This window comes from Pristis pectinata, chromosome 29 (assembly GCF_009764475.1).
Source record: "Pristis pectinata isolate sPriPec2 chromosome 29, sPriPec2.1.pri, whole genome shotgun sequence".
NCBI classification, from domain to species: Eukaryota; Metazoa; Chordata; class Chondrichthyes; order Rhinopristiformes; family Pristidae; genus Pristis; species Pristis pectinata.
This window is the reverse complement of record NC_067433.1, coordinates 23,336,133-23,348,916: the sequence shown is the minus strand read 5'-3', so window position 1 is coordinate 23,348,916 and position 12,784 is coordinate 23,336,133.

Sequence of the window (12,784 nt, the reverse complement as noted above, 5' to 3'; positions counted from 1 at the left end):
GGGATTTCACTTCAGCTATCCTGATGGCAATCTGCATTCCACCGTCGACGTACATGAAGCTTGCACTCAATCAACAATACACTCAATGATACCCCGAGGACTTCTTCATCAATAAAAGTGACTTCAACCAGGCCTATCTCAAGAGTGTGTTTCCACTGTACAACCAGCACTTTTCCTGTCCCACCAGCGGCCTTATCACCCTTGGATATTGCGCTGCAACCATAAAAGATGCCCTCAGGAGTCTATTGGTGGCGCTTCATGGAGTGAGATATACATTGGCTCTGCTCCATCTAACTTTCATGTAACACCCTTTAATAAGGCTTTTATAATACCGTTACAAGGTTAATTTTGATTTTTAACTGTCGAAATGATATTGTTTCAGACACACCCGCCATGTGGAAAAAAATCCCAACCATCCATTTTATCTATGCCTCACATAATTTTGTTTCCGCCATCTCAGCCTCCACGCTCGGAGAATTCAAACACAGACAATGCAATCATTCCCTGTAACTCAAATAGTCCAATGTAGGCAACACCTTAAAGAATATATTTCTGCAAGGTTTTCAGTGAAACCACGCCTTCATTGCCCCTTACCTGCCAGTACTGTAATTGTGCGAAGAGTAATTTATGCTTTAGTAGGTTTCCTGGCATGTGCTGTTTATATCCAAGGAGTAACTGAATGAGAAACTTCAGAATACCAACAAAGGAAGATAATACACGCTCCTTTAATAGATTCAGAAGAGTAAATTCAATATTATCTGCCGAGTACTAATTTACATGAAATTCAGTTGCGATGGTTCCAGGATTATTCTAAATAATGCAACAGATTTAACAAAAATCTATTGAATGCAAAATGCTTATCAACTGAAAACTTCAGTAAGTCATGAAAACAATGTTGGGACCTTTCTTATCCATTGGAAACTGTTAAATTTGAGATTATCACTCCTTCTGACTACTTAGTCCTCCAATTTGCCATGATGCTGAACTACGTACTTGTCATGGCGCCCCCGTGCACAGCACGAACCGAGAGGAAATCTTCTGGAAATTAGCTCCAGTTGGGATTCCTCGACTGAACTCAGACCTCATTGACAGAGAAATGTCGCCTGACGGCATATCAGTTTTGTTTTATCACCGGAGCAGGTATCATTTAGACAGATATTTGACATAACGCGGAAATCTCTAATGAAAATGATAAAGATATGGAAACACACCACTGCCTCTTTTGAGATGAAATGAGTGCTTGTTTTAAGCAGTGAACTGCACTCTCCCTGGATGGTAGATAAATGGTAAACATTTGTTAAAGAAGCTTAGCAGATTATTCGTTGAAACAAACGAATCCCATGAAGACAGCAGCACGTTGCTATGAACATATGGACAATAAGGTAACTGGAAAGCTGAACGCGAAACTAAGTTTTCAAACACTGAAGTAAGAGTCAAGCGCTGATGACAGTGTTCAGACGAGAGCAGAACCTTATTGGGGACACAGACAACCGCAAGAATAGGGTAGTTAATTCGTTCTATCTCAACTATCACTGGATATCCCATTTCATGCGAGAATCGCTGATACGAGCGATGCTTGGAAGAAGATTCTGACAAAATGGCTGTGCTGAATAATTCGAAAGGCGGCCGGAGTTATAGTGGAACAATCCCTACGGGAGATAATTACGGCGTATGCGTCACCCTGGATGGTATTTTCACTCTGGGTAATTGACCAGAATCTACACAAAACAAGGTATGTGTAAAGTAGCAGCGTAGCGGCACTTGTTGTTGTTCGGCCAGTCATGTACAGACAATGACGAATTACTGATCGATCCTGAGACTGAACTTGTACATGTATGAATTCAAACCATAAAATAATGTCTTCTTGCGCTAAAAATTATACGCAATATCGCACGGAAGTAAACGAACTACATGAAGCTGTGTGTCTCAATTTAAGTTTGCCAACCGTGTGCTTTCCAAATGCCGGGATGGAATATTTTGCCGAGGAAGGCTTTCAGATGGAAGGAAATTGAATCAATGTCACTCTCATATGGAGGGACGGTGTCTTTTATTTTAGGCAGGTGGATAATGTATTCAATAGCTTCCGAGCTGTGGAAGAAAATAATAAAATGCTGAAAGGCGTTGTGGTGTAAGATGGCAATTGAGCAGTTAAGTGAACAACAGTAGGCCAAGTCGATTGGGGGAAAGAAAAAGATTTACATTCGCATGTGCAAGTTCACAAAATCTGATACATAATTCAGTGAGTTGCTGACAAATATCCATGTTTGGGAACATGATACAGCGTCGACACGTGAAATATGTCTTGCAGCAAGATGCTCGGGTAGTTGAAGAGTGGAGCATAACAAGGTTAGGGAAGGCAGTATGTGCCTGGATTGATCATCAGACTTGGAGTTTAATACATGCCAGACATGGCGCTGGTAGGGGCGGGTGAGAGGTGGGGTGGAGGGAGAGACATCTAGAAGATAATCCATCCATATTCCCCGCCACTCCGACATCTCTACAAAGTATAACACGTTCGATATTACGATATTGAATATTTCCTCAAATTTGAATCAATTCATCTTTCCACAAATGCTGACTAACCTGCTGTGTATTTCCAGTGCTACATTTTTAAACCATCTGACTTAACAAAACTTGATTTGTTTTGCACAGTGGGAAAATTGCCGGCAGGCACAGGCTGTCCTTCGTTGTTCATTCCATTATGTTGCCAAGTACATTTTGGGAAACTAAAGTGAAAGTACGGTATTGGTTTACCTTTGCTGATGCAGCCACGTTGCATTTGGAACAACCAAATATCACGCTTCATTTCACTTCGGAATCTTAAGAGATAAGACAGTTTAACAACAGGTACATTATCCATTCTGGAAAGTCAGTCTGATGGCTTTCAAATGGAGAAATCGATGCGGATTATTACATTTTGTTTCTGAAGGCATGTTGAATATCTCGCGTTCATATGAATGGACGAATATATTGTGGCGCTGGACTCCTGGCTTCGGAGAGGATCCAGACCTGCAATCACGTCCACCGCCGCATTGACCTGATGGTGACGAACCAGCGCCAGTCCCAAGAATGGACAGAATCAACAGGCGCGATCTTAATGGCAAAAGAATTGAAAATGAAAGGATGGGAAAAATATGTTGCGGCAGAATTCGCTTCCGTAGGTCACGGCTGACGCAAATATTCTGTCTAAATTCAAATTCTTTTTCCGCTGGAGAAGGAGGAGTTAATTTATCAGCTGAAGAATATTCGTCCATTCAGTGACGCACATGTATCTTTTCTCCCTCTACACCATTAGTTCTATCTTCCTTTGTGTTCTTGAGAATAAACGTCCATGAATCGTGTTCTGAAACGTTTAATAAACCCCACCATTACTGAACACAAACTACCTGCTCGGTCAATGGATTCAGCCTTCATTCGCAGTAACGTCAGAATATATTGACGTTCGTGAAAGGGCATCGTGAAATTTTCACCTTCCTCGTTGCAAATATCCCTGCATTCTTAACGTTATTTCTCGAACCCTCCTTCGATTTCCAACTGAACAGTCTGAACTTCCCTCTCACGTTAGAGACCGCTAAACAACCCTGAGGAAGTAAAGGGTTAAAAACTGTAACTATACCTATAGCTGATAGAAAAAAAATACCTCGCAAAGAACAGCACGCGAGCTGCTGATTCAATGGATAAGGTGTTAATTGCTGTTCCGGGACCTTGGTGGCAGGCCAATATACCAGACGACAAGGGTGGTGGGTGTAATAAACAGACTGGAGGAAATTTGTTTTAAACAATGAGGGTGATACCTGTCTTTGAATCTCTTGATTGAAAATCAATTATGTTGGACAATAGGTGCGATGTCTGTCTTTGGATCTCTGAGGTCTGAACGAAACTCGTGGAGCCGAATTCATTAAGTGTGTGTGACAATATCTGTATAAGTCACTGTCTGCTGCTTTGGACTGCAGTGACCTCCGATAAAGACTCTGCATGAGAGTTTGAGGAGAATTATCCCGCAGTAGACTGCTAATAAACGCGTTTTAACAAAATTAATCTGCAGCACTATGTTACTTTGCAGCAGATAGGAGTGGGAATTAAAGTCGGGACAACAATCTGGCGAGCCAGCCAGGAATCCAAGACGAGTTTTCGGAAGCAGCGTGAGCGAACGACGGGGATAACGACTACCTGAGACGGAAGGGCCCACAAGGTAAGATTCACCTTGATCCTTTTCAGGGAGTCGAACACCTGATCGATCCCTTCGCTTGTCGAATATCCTCTGACGGACTCCTCGCGAACCTCTCTGAGTGCCACAGGTAAGAAGGTTTCGGGGTTCGAGTCCCCAGTTAGTTTCACGTTCGGGGTTCGAGTCCCCAGTTTCTGGTTTGGGGTTCGAGACCCCAGGTTTGGGTTTCAAGTTTATGAATTTTAAGGTTTTGAGCTCTAAGTTCTGAAATCGGTTCTCGGGTACTACCACACTGCTTTATACCGGTTCTTAAGAGGGGAAATCCCCCACGGGAAGGTCGTGAGTCTGAAGTGGGTGAAGGAAAGAGACCAATCTTACAGGTAATCGCAGCGATTTGTACCGTACGGTTGGGAAAAAGTGGGACATACTCTGTAAGTCTGAGTCCAATACCCCTCGATCTAAGTTATGTAAAGACGATCCGAAGAATGAGAGGAACTTCGGTAAATTATGGGCATGCCTAAGTAAAAGATTGGGAAATGAAACATGGCCATTGGGAGTAACTTGGGATGTGGATAAGTGCCAAGAAGCGGAAAGGGCGAATTGGGAGCACAATACAGGGGAAAAATGGAAAACATTAATGTCTACTTGGAGTAAAACGGCCGAAGACCTAACAAATAGATCGAAACAGAGTAGTTGGGAACATAATGCGCGCCGAAGGGGATTAGTGTATGTGATGTAAAAGGAAATCCTAAGAGTTGGGCAGTTCTGAATTCTCAGTGTGGAGACCACGATGCTGAGAGAAACAGAAGCGAAAGAGAAGGGGTAGATCAAGAGAATAGGGAAAACGTAGGAATAAAAATAGAAAAAAAGGATAAAGTGGAGGTACCTCCCGACATGTCTGGTGTGCTCCTGTTGTTCCAAAGTAATGATACGGACGAAAGTGAGGAGTAGTGGATGGTCTGACCCACAGGCCCTCCCTACCACCCGCGTCACTGCCGCCCCCATATAATGCGACTCGTCCGCAAACTGTTCCACTCTCTCCACCAACGACTGCTAGCCAAGTCCCGCCATAAGGACAATTCTATGGCCCTATTGCGTCCCGAACTAGAAATCAGCTAAGACGGAGAGAAAGCCCGCATACGAACGGCTCTAAGGCCACAGACAAGCTACGGAGCTTTTTGGTAGGGGACAGACCTGTAGTAGATTCTCAGACAGGCACCGATTATGATTTCGATTCTACTTCTGATTCTGACAACCCTCAAGATCCCGGCCAAGCACCTCTGTTGAATGAGGTAAAGGTATCCAACGTACCCTAACGACCCAAGAGCCCCAGCGGATCGACCTCCTTACGCTAAACCACCGCCAGCTCGTAATTACCCAGGACCCAGGGGACTCCAACACCTCGCACCAGCGAGCGCAGGTCGACAGGATGCTACCTCTGAGGGGCACCTGACCATTGGCAGCGGGACTTACCCACTACCGCCAACGGCAGGCTAGACCTAAAGTAAACGACAACCTCTTTCAACTAGCAACCTGTTTTCTACCTAACTAGCTGTGGAATGTAGCCATTCCACGTACCCTGTCCTCATCGATAACCCGGACGATGAACCTATCGTCAATTTCTTAGTTGAGGGAAAGCCGATCTCTTTTATGGTAGACACTGGGGCCAATACCTCGACCCTCGAAGCTCCTTGTATCGCTCAGCACAATTTTCAACTATCCACTGCCACAGTTTCATTGAGCCGGCTGGAGAGACAGGAGAGATCCTACCTCTTAACTCAACCTTTACAAGTGAAATTTGGAGATCGGGAATGTCTGATCCAATTCTCAGTAACCCCAGACCTCTGGGTTAACTTGGCCGTGAGGGACTTGCTCTACTGTCTCCGACTCAAAATACAATGCCTCGATGAATGAATTACCATTACCGACCCGAAACCCCATAGGATTCTCTGGATTCAGCAGCCTCCTCAGTGGTGGACGGTGGACTTCACGAACGGAAATTTTGATCTACCCTTGAAGACACCTGACCCGCATGTGACGCTAGCTTATGAACCCACAGGGGTCTCAAGAGAGCGAGAAGGTTTGTATGCTCCCCTTCTGGGTAGCATGAAGACTGTCACTATTTTAGCGGAAGTAGTGGGTAAGGAAGGGGCAACACTTTTATTTCAATTGCCTAATGAATTGTGGAATCAGTCGGGCTTGATATCCCCTCTTGTTACCCTGTCAGTTAATAAGGGTCATAAACTGAAGGAGCTGGTATTTCCAGCCCCTGGCGTGAGGCACAGGCAGACACAGGCCTTTACGGGGTTCCCCAGATACTGCCAGAAATGGCCCTGACATATTACCTCACCCCTTTCTTGGTGACAGGCTGTTTACGCCGCCATCAACCCGACGGACTCCCTTCGGATGAGCCAATCCCTGATTTATGGGCCGTGTTGAAAGCTGATGAAGGTTTCACCCCAGTGACTCTAGTCCAAATCCTTGTAAAACCGGGAACACAACTGCCTTCTGTCCCACAGTACCCCCTTAGGAGAGAGGCAGTTGATGCAATAACCCATTTAATAGATTCATTCTGCAAACAGGGCATCCTGGTTCCTTGACAATCGCCCTGCAACAGTCAGTGATTGTTTATTCCTCCCATGCGGTAACGGCACTCCTGACCTACCATCAGACTCAACACCTTACCCAGGCCCGCTTAAACCCATGCGAGGTAACGCCAGCAGTCCTCCTCCCCAACAAATTGGCCATCATTAAATGTTCGGCTCACCCCTCATACGCCTCCCTAGTAACACACGGCAATAACAGGGCAGACGCAGAGGCTAAATTGGAAGCACACCAGGGGACTAAAATCGTTTCGACTGCGGAAAAACAGGCAGTTGCTTGCAAGCCAAAGATAACAACGCAGAGCACCCCAGACATGGTCACCGTGCAGCAATTGCAGAGGAAACGCCCCTGACTCAGAAAAACAAGTATGGAAGGCGCACAGGTGTACGCACTCTGCGCCACATGGCCTCTCAACTACTACAGTCGGTCAAGTATGTATAGCTGATTCCCTGTCACCGATGCTTATTGACTGCCTACATTCTGACACCCACCTTGGCAAGGGGGGAATGAGTAACATTTTACTACGTACCTGGTGGCTCCCCAGATTGGAGGAAGCAGCACAAGGCAAAATACGATCGTGTATAATATTCCAACAAACCAATGCTGGGAAAAGGGTGAGATGCACCCCAGGCAAAAAAAAAGCCCTTGCCACGTGGTCCTTTTGGATGTACACAACTTGATTTTATTGAATTACCGCTTGTACATTGCAAAACGTACTGTCTCATTATTGTTGGTGTACTTCTTATATGTATTCAAGCTTTTCCAACCACCAACAATAAGGCCTCAACGGTGGGTAAGTTATTTCTTGCAGAGATCATACCAAGGTTTGGGGTACTCCGACAGATAAGTTCAGATAATGGTCGCCACTTCATTGGGAAAATGAATGAGGAATTGTGCGAGCCACTGTATATCGAACAACAGTTCCATTGCACCCAGCACCCTCAGGCAGTGGGTTATAGTAGACCGAGCTAACGGCACGCTGAAGAATAAATTAACTAAATTAGTATCAGAGACAGGTCCAAATTGGCTTAAGGTTCTCCCGTTAACATTAGACCACATGAGAAGTAGCATCCACTCGGCCACCGGGGTGTCGGCTGCTGAAATTGTCTCTGGATGTCCGGGAAGAGCCCCATGAGCTGCTGACACCCAACCCCCCACCCAGGTTGACCTTGATATCATGGGGGATGAACTACAAAGAAATTTCAGACAACTTACCACCTCTTTAATGCTTCTTCATTCACAGGTGGAGAGTGCCTTTAAACCACTGGAAGGACAGGATGCTGGAGTTGCTTGACCTGGAAGTCGGAGATTCGGTACTGATACTGGATGGGGAGAGCCCTAAACTGGGACCTTGGTGGAAGGGCCCCTTCTAAATATTGCTCCAGACTCCTACAGCTGTGAAAGTACAGGGCGAGGAACGCTGGATTCATCTGAGTGACAGTAAAAGATGGCCACTGGAAGAAAAATTATGTTTCTTAAATTTGGATTCCTTACCATTACCGGTACTCTTGCATGGTCATTAGACGATAATCTGTTTATGAAGCACAAATACACCTACAGGGGAATCACACCGTTTGCTACCCCTTGGCAGAATCAGTGGAAGGTCTTTTTGTAGCCACACCAATCTGGAGGCCCAGGGCTCTCTTAAAATAGGAACACACAAAAACAAAATGTATTGGGCAGACGGGAACTTTCGGGAGGGTGTTATCGGGTAAATGCTTGGCAAAGGATGGGGTTGTGGGATAGCGATCGAACAGCACCCGATGTCATGTGCCACTAACACATGTATACAGAGGATATGTGGATTTAGGGGAGGATGGTTCAGCTGTGAGTGTGCCACCACTAAGTATGTGACGTTACTCGCAGGGGAGCGATGGGTTTGTGGGAAGGGAAGAGAACCCATGTAAAATGATCTAATGTCTCTTTATAATGACTAACCAGGGAGAATTACTTGAGAGAGAATGGGGGAAATGTTGTTGGAATCTCTTGGTATTCTCTGATGCTCAGTCCACAAAAATAGGGTAATATAACCTGTTACCGGGCGAAGGAGGGTATGGGCTCCTCTTCAATGGTACTTACACTACCATCACCCCACTCTGCCAGCCTAGTTTGCAATAAGAACGATCGGGCCGGTCACACTCCCCTGCCCCCAGAAGCTCATGTCCGAAGATTTGTGGCACAGCCAGTTAGTGAGGAGTTCTGTGAGGACTGGAGGGATCCTATTACGTTGGGATCTCCTTTATCATGGTTAGGCTATGGGTTTCTGAGGACTCTCTCTCTCTCTGGAGGGTTCGGCAGGAACTATATCTGCAAAAAAACGGAACTAACTTATGTGTGGACTGGCCATGCTGGCAAACGGTACCATAAAGGGCCTGGAGGCGGTGACCCGGAACTGGAGGAGCCTTGACTTTATGCCCAGCAGACCCGGTATACTGTGGACTGCCAGTTGGCTCGGCAAGGAGGAGTATGTGCCACAGTAGGAGACGAATGTGTCACCAATGTGTGGGATGAGTCCTACAACATTTCCCATGTCATTCAGGACATTTACAAGGAAGTAGATAGCTTAAGTCAGGGACTTACAGGAGGGGTGGGTTAGTTGCAGTGACTACTAGGAGGATCGTGGGCATCATAACTGTTGCATGGAGCAGTGGGGCTAATCGTTATTATGATAGTATGCTGTGTGGTGCTGACCTCTTTAAATACCTGTTGAAAGGTCCTTATTAATGAACTCTCGGCCCCGTTCTCGGTTCCCTTCTAGGTTATCATGTAATGATAAACAAAGAGAGAATGACGAAGTAAAGGGTTAAAAACTGTAACCATATCTATAGCTGATAGAACAAATACCTCGCAAGCAAGAGCACGCAAGCTGCAGACTCAGTGGATAAGGTGTTAATTCCTGTGTCAGGGACCTTGGTGGCAGACCAATATACTAGACGATAAGGGTGGTGGGTGCAATAAACAGACTGGAGGAAATTTGTTTTAAATAATGAGGTTGATACCTGTTTTTGAATCTCTTGATTATAACTCAATTATGTTGAACAATAGGTTCGATGTCTGTCTTTGGATCTCTGAGGTCTGAAGGAAACTCGTGGAGCCGAATTCATGGAGTGTGTGTGACAATATCTGTAAAAATCACTGTCTGCTGCTTTGGACTGCAGAGACCTCCGATAAAGACACTGCATGAGAGTTTGAGGAGAATTCTCCCGCAGAAAACTGCTAATAAACGTGTTTTAACAGGATTAATCTGTGGCACTGTGTTACTTTGCAACAGATAGGAGCGGGAACTTAAAATCGGGACAATAACCCCACCCCCAGTCTCAGCCTGGTGTCAATTTGAACAGAAACTAAACTGACTAAATGTACAATAACGTGACTACAAACTCGGGTCAAAGGCTGGGCATCCCACAATGTGTGAAAAACCTCCTGAGTCGTCGGGCCTTTCCGCCTTCTGTACCATTAAACTCAGGATTTTGATGGAAGTATCCTTCACTTCCCTGGAATTGCATGGTTCCAAAACCTATCAGCATAACGCAAGACAGTCGATTGATTTCATCAACGATCTGTAACATCAATTCCGCCAACACAACTGCTCTGTTGCTGTTTGACATGGTCTGCAAAATGTACTGCAATCATTTTGGCTTGCCTAATGCGAGAGCACCTCGCAAAACTTTGTCTTCTAACACCAAGAGGATCAAGGAGAAAAGGCTCGGCAACGAGGTAAAATGAGCGAAAATGGTTAAATAAAAAAAAACCTCTATCGAAGAGAATAGTTAATACTGCAGCGACTCACCGCACCGGCATCGAACCGACTCCCGACATCGCGAAAGTCGTCGGAGGCCCCGATCCAAGATGGTGCGGGGCCCTCCTTCTTCCCTATCGTCGGGCTAAGAAAGCCCGCGCGCGGGAAGATCAGGGACCCGCGGGTGACGTCAGCGCGGGAACTGTAGCGCGGGAAGTTTTGGGATATTAAAGGCGCACTGCGCCCCTGTCGTTCATTCGACTTCTGATTTCGAACCAGCGACTCTGTGTCTTCTTTTCGTAGTGTGTAGCTAGCCGCTACAATACAATAAAATTTATTATTAACGCATTTGAAAACGTCGATTACATAGTTTTGGAACATCTTCACTTCACCTCTGCAGAGGAATTCGAGCCTCAACAGGCAGGCAGGTCGTAAACAATCACACATTCAGCGTTCGGGTTCTCTCCCACGTGAATGCGCTTGAAATAAACTACTTTCAATCCAGGCAGCAGAGTCGCACAAGGATTGCGAAATAACACATAATGATCATATTCCCCGCCCAGATTATTTTCTATGATTTTAGTATTTTAACAATGATATTCAGTGGATATTTCACCGCCTTCTTCAGCTCCTCTCTGAATTTGGACTGTGTCAGGACATAAATACACGTGTTAGTACAGGTACTGAGAACTTGCAACATATATGATGTTTGTTCTATGATAAAATTAGGATCAAAATAAGAGAAATACATCAAAATGTTTGCAGTTCGTCTGTAAATGTTGTACACAACCGATGTTATCCACAACAATAAAAAGCTGCCGGATATACTGAAGAGTAAAACGATGGATTTCCTTCGGCTCTCCATCTCTAGATCCTTGTCATTTTCTACATTGCTGCGGCCCCGGAGGTCCCTGCGGACTCTGCTGGCCACTACAATTCGTCTGACCGTCAGAATATTGAACAGAAAAATCAGCAAAATCGGGAGGCATGGAGTTAAAATCCGATCAGTTACGTCAAATGTGGCCCAAGCCATGGAAGTTATGAAATCCTGCTTAATACCACAACGCCAGGGGACATCGCCAATAAAGTATTGTGGTTTATATATAAAGTACCAAGGGATGGAGACGAAACAGGCCAGCATACTAACTATCCCGATAATCACAACCGCTGTTCTCTCAGTGCAAAGTTTTGTTTTCAGCTTCTCACAACAAATCGCCAGAAATCGATCAAAGGTGAACGCGACTGTCAGCCAGACGGACGTATGCGTGGATGCAGAAAGTAGAACGACTGTGAGACTGCACACGGGAGTGATGTACAGGAATGATTGTGGAAAGTAACTCTCACCAACCCTCCTCAATAATGGATCGGTGATAACAACCAAGAGATCGGCCGCTGCCATTCCCACCAGATAGCGAGTGATACATTTGGAGAGACCGCACTTCCCTCGCGACAGGATGACAATCGCCACCAAGTTCACTGAAAGGGAGAAGTAGAAAGCAGATAAATTACTGACGGATCAGGAAGCAAAACATGAGTTTCAAACGCTGTGGTTGTAAGTTTCTGCCAGGTTGTCGCATCGAACTGCTGCAGGGGAGGAGGGTAATGAGTCGTGGTTGCGGGAATATTGGGTGAATTCGTGCCCAGTGATGTATGGATAAGAACTATTGGTGAAGAACTGGGAAGCTGAGCATTCGATTTCTGAAAGGCCGGTTCGAGAAACGTATGAACAGAACAGCTTTATTCAGAGAATCCATGCAGTTATTTAAAGTGGGGTTCAGATTTAGGTTTTGAATGGTCAGAGAACTGGCAACGGAGGAATAATCTCCCCCAGTAACCTACAACGAACCGACGTGGGCTACCTTTGAATTCGACCAGGATTTGATAAATTTAGAAGTAATTTCGAGAGAGAAATTTGTAAGGGCGTGTTAAAAAGGACACAGGGGAACGGGGGAAGATCTTCTAACAGTGCAGATGCTGTAAATTCGCAATAAAACAAGAAATGTAGTGAACGGAGAGTCGGGGAGCTACTGTGGAAAGAGAAAATGTTAACACTTCTGCTCCGGGACAATTGATCAGAACCGCCTGACCTGATGAGTGTTCTCAGCATTATCAGTGGTCTTGCAACCGAGGAAGCATCCGGAGCAGATAATGCGATGAAATGGATAAAGCAAAAACAAACAATGAAAAGACAGTTGAAAGCTATTGACTCCAATAGGTGCGGAAGAGGCTGGCAATCACCGGGATAGTTTTGGTAAAACACGAGTCTCTAACTA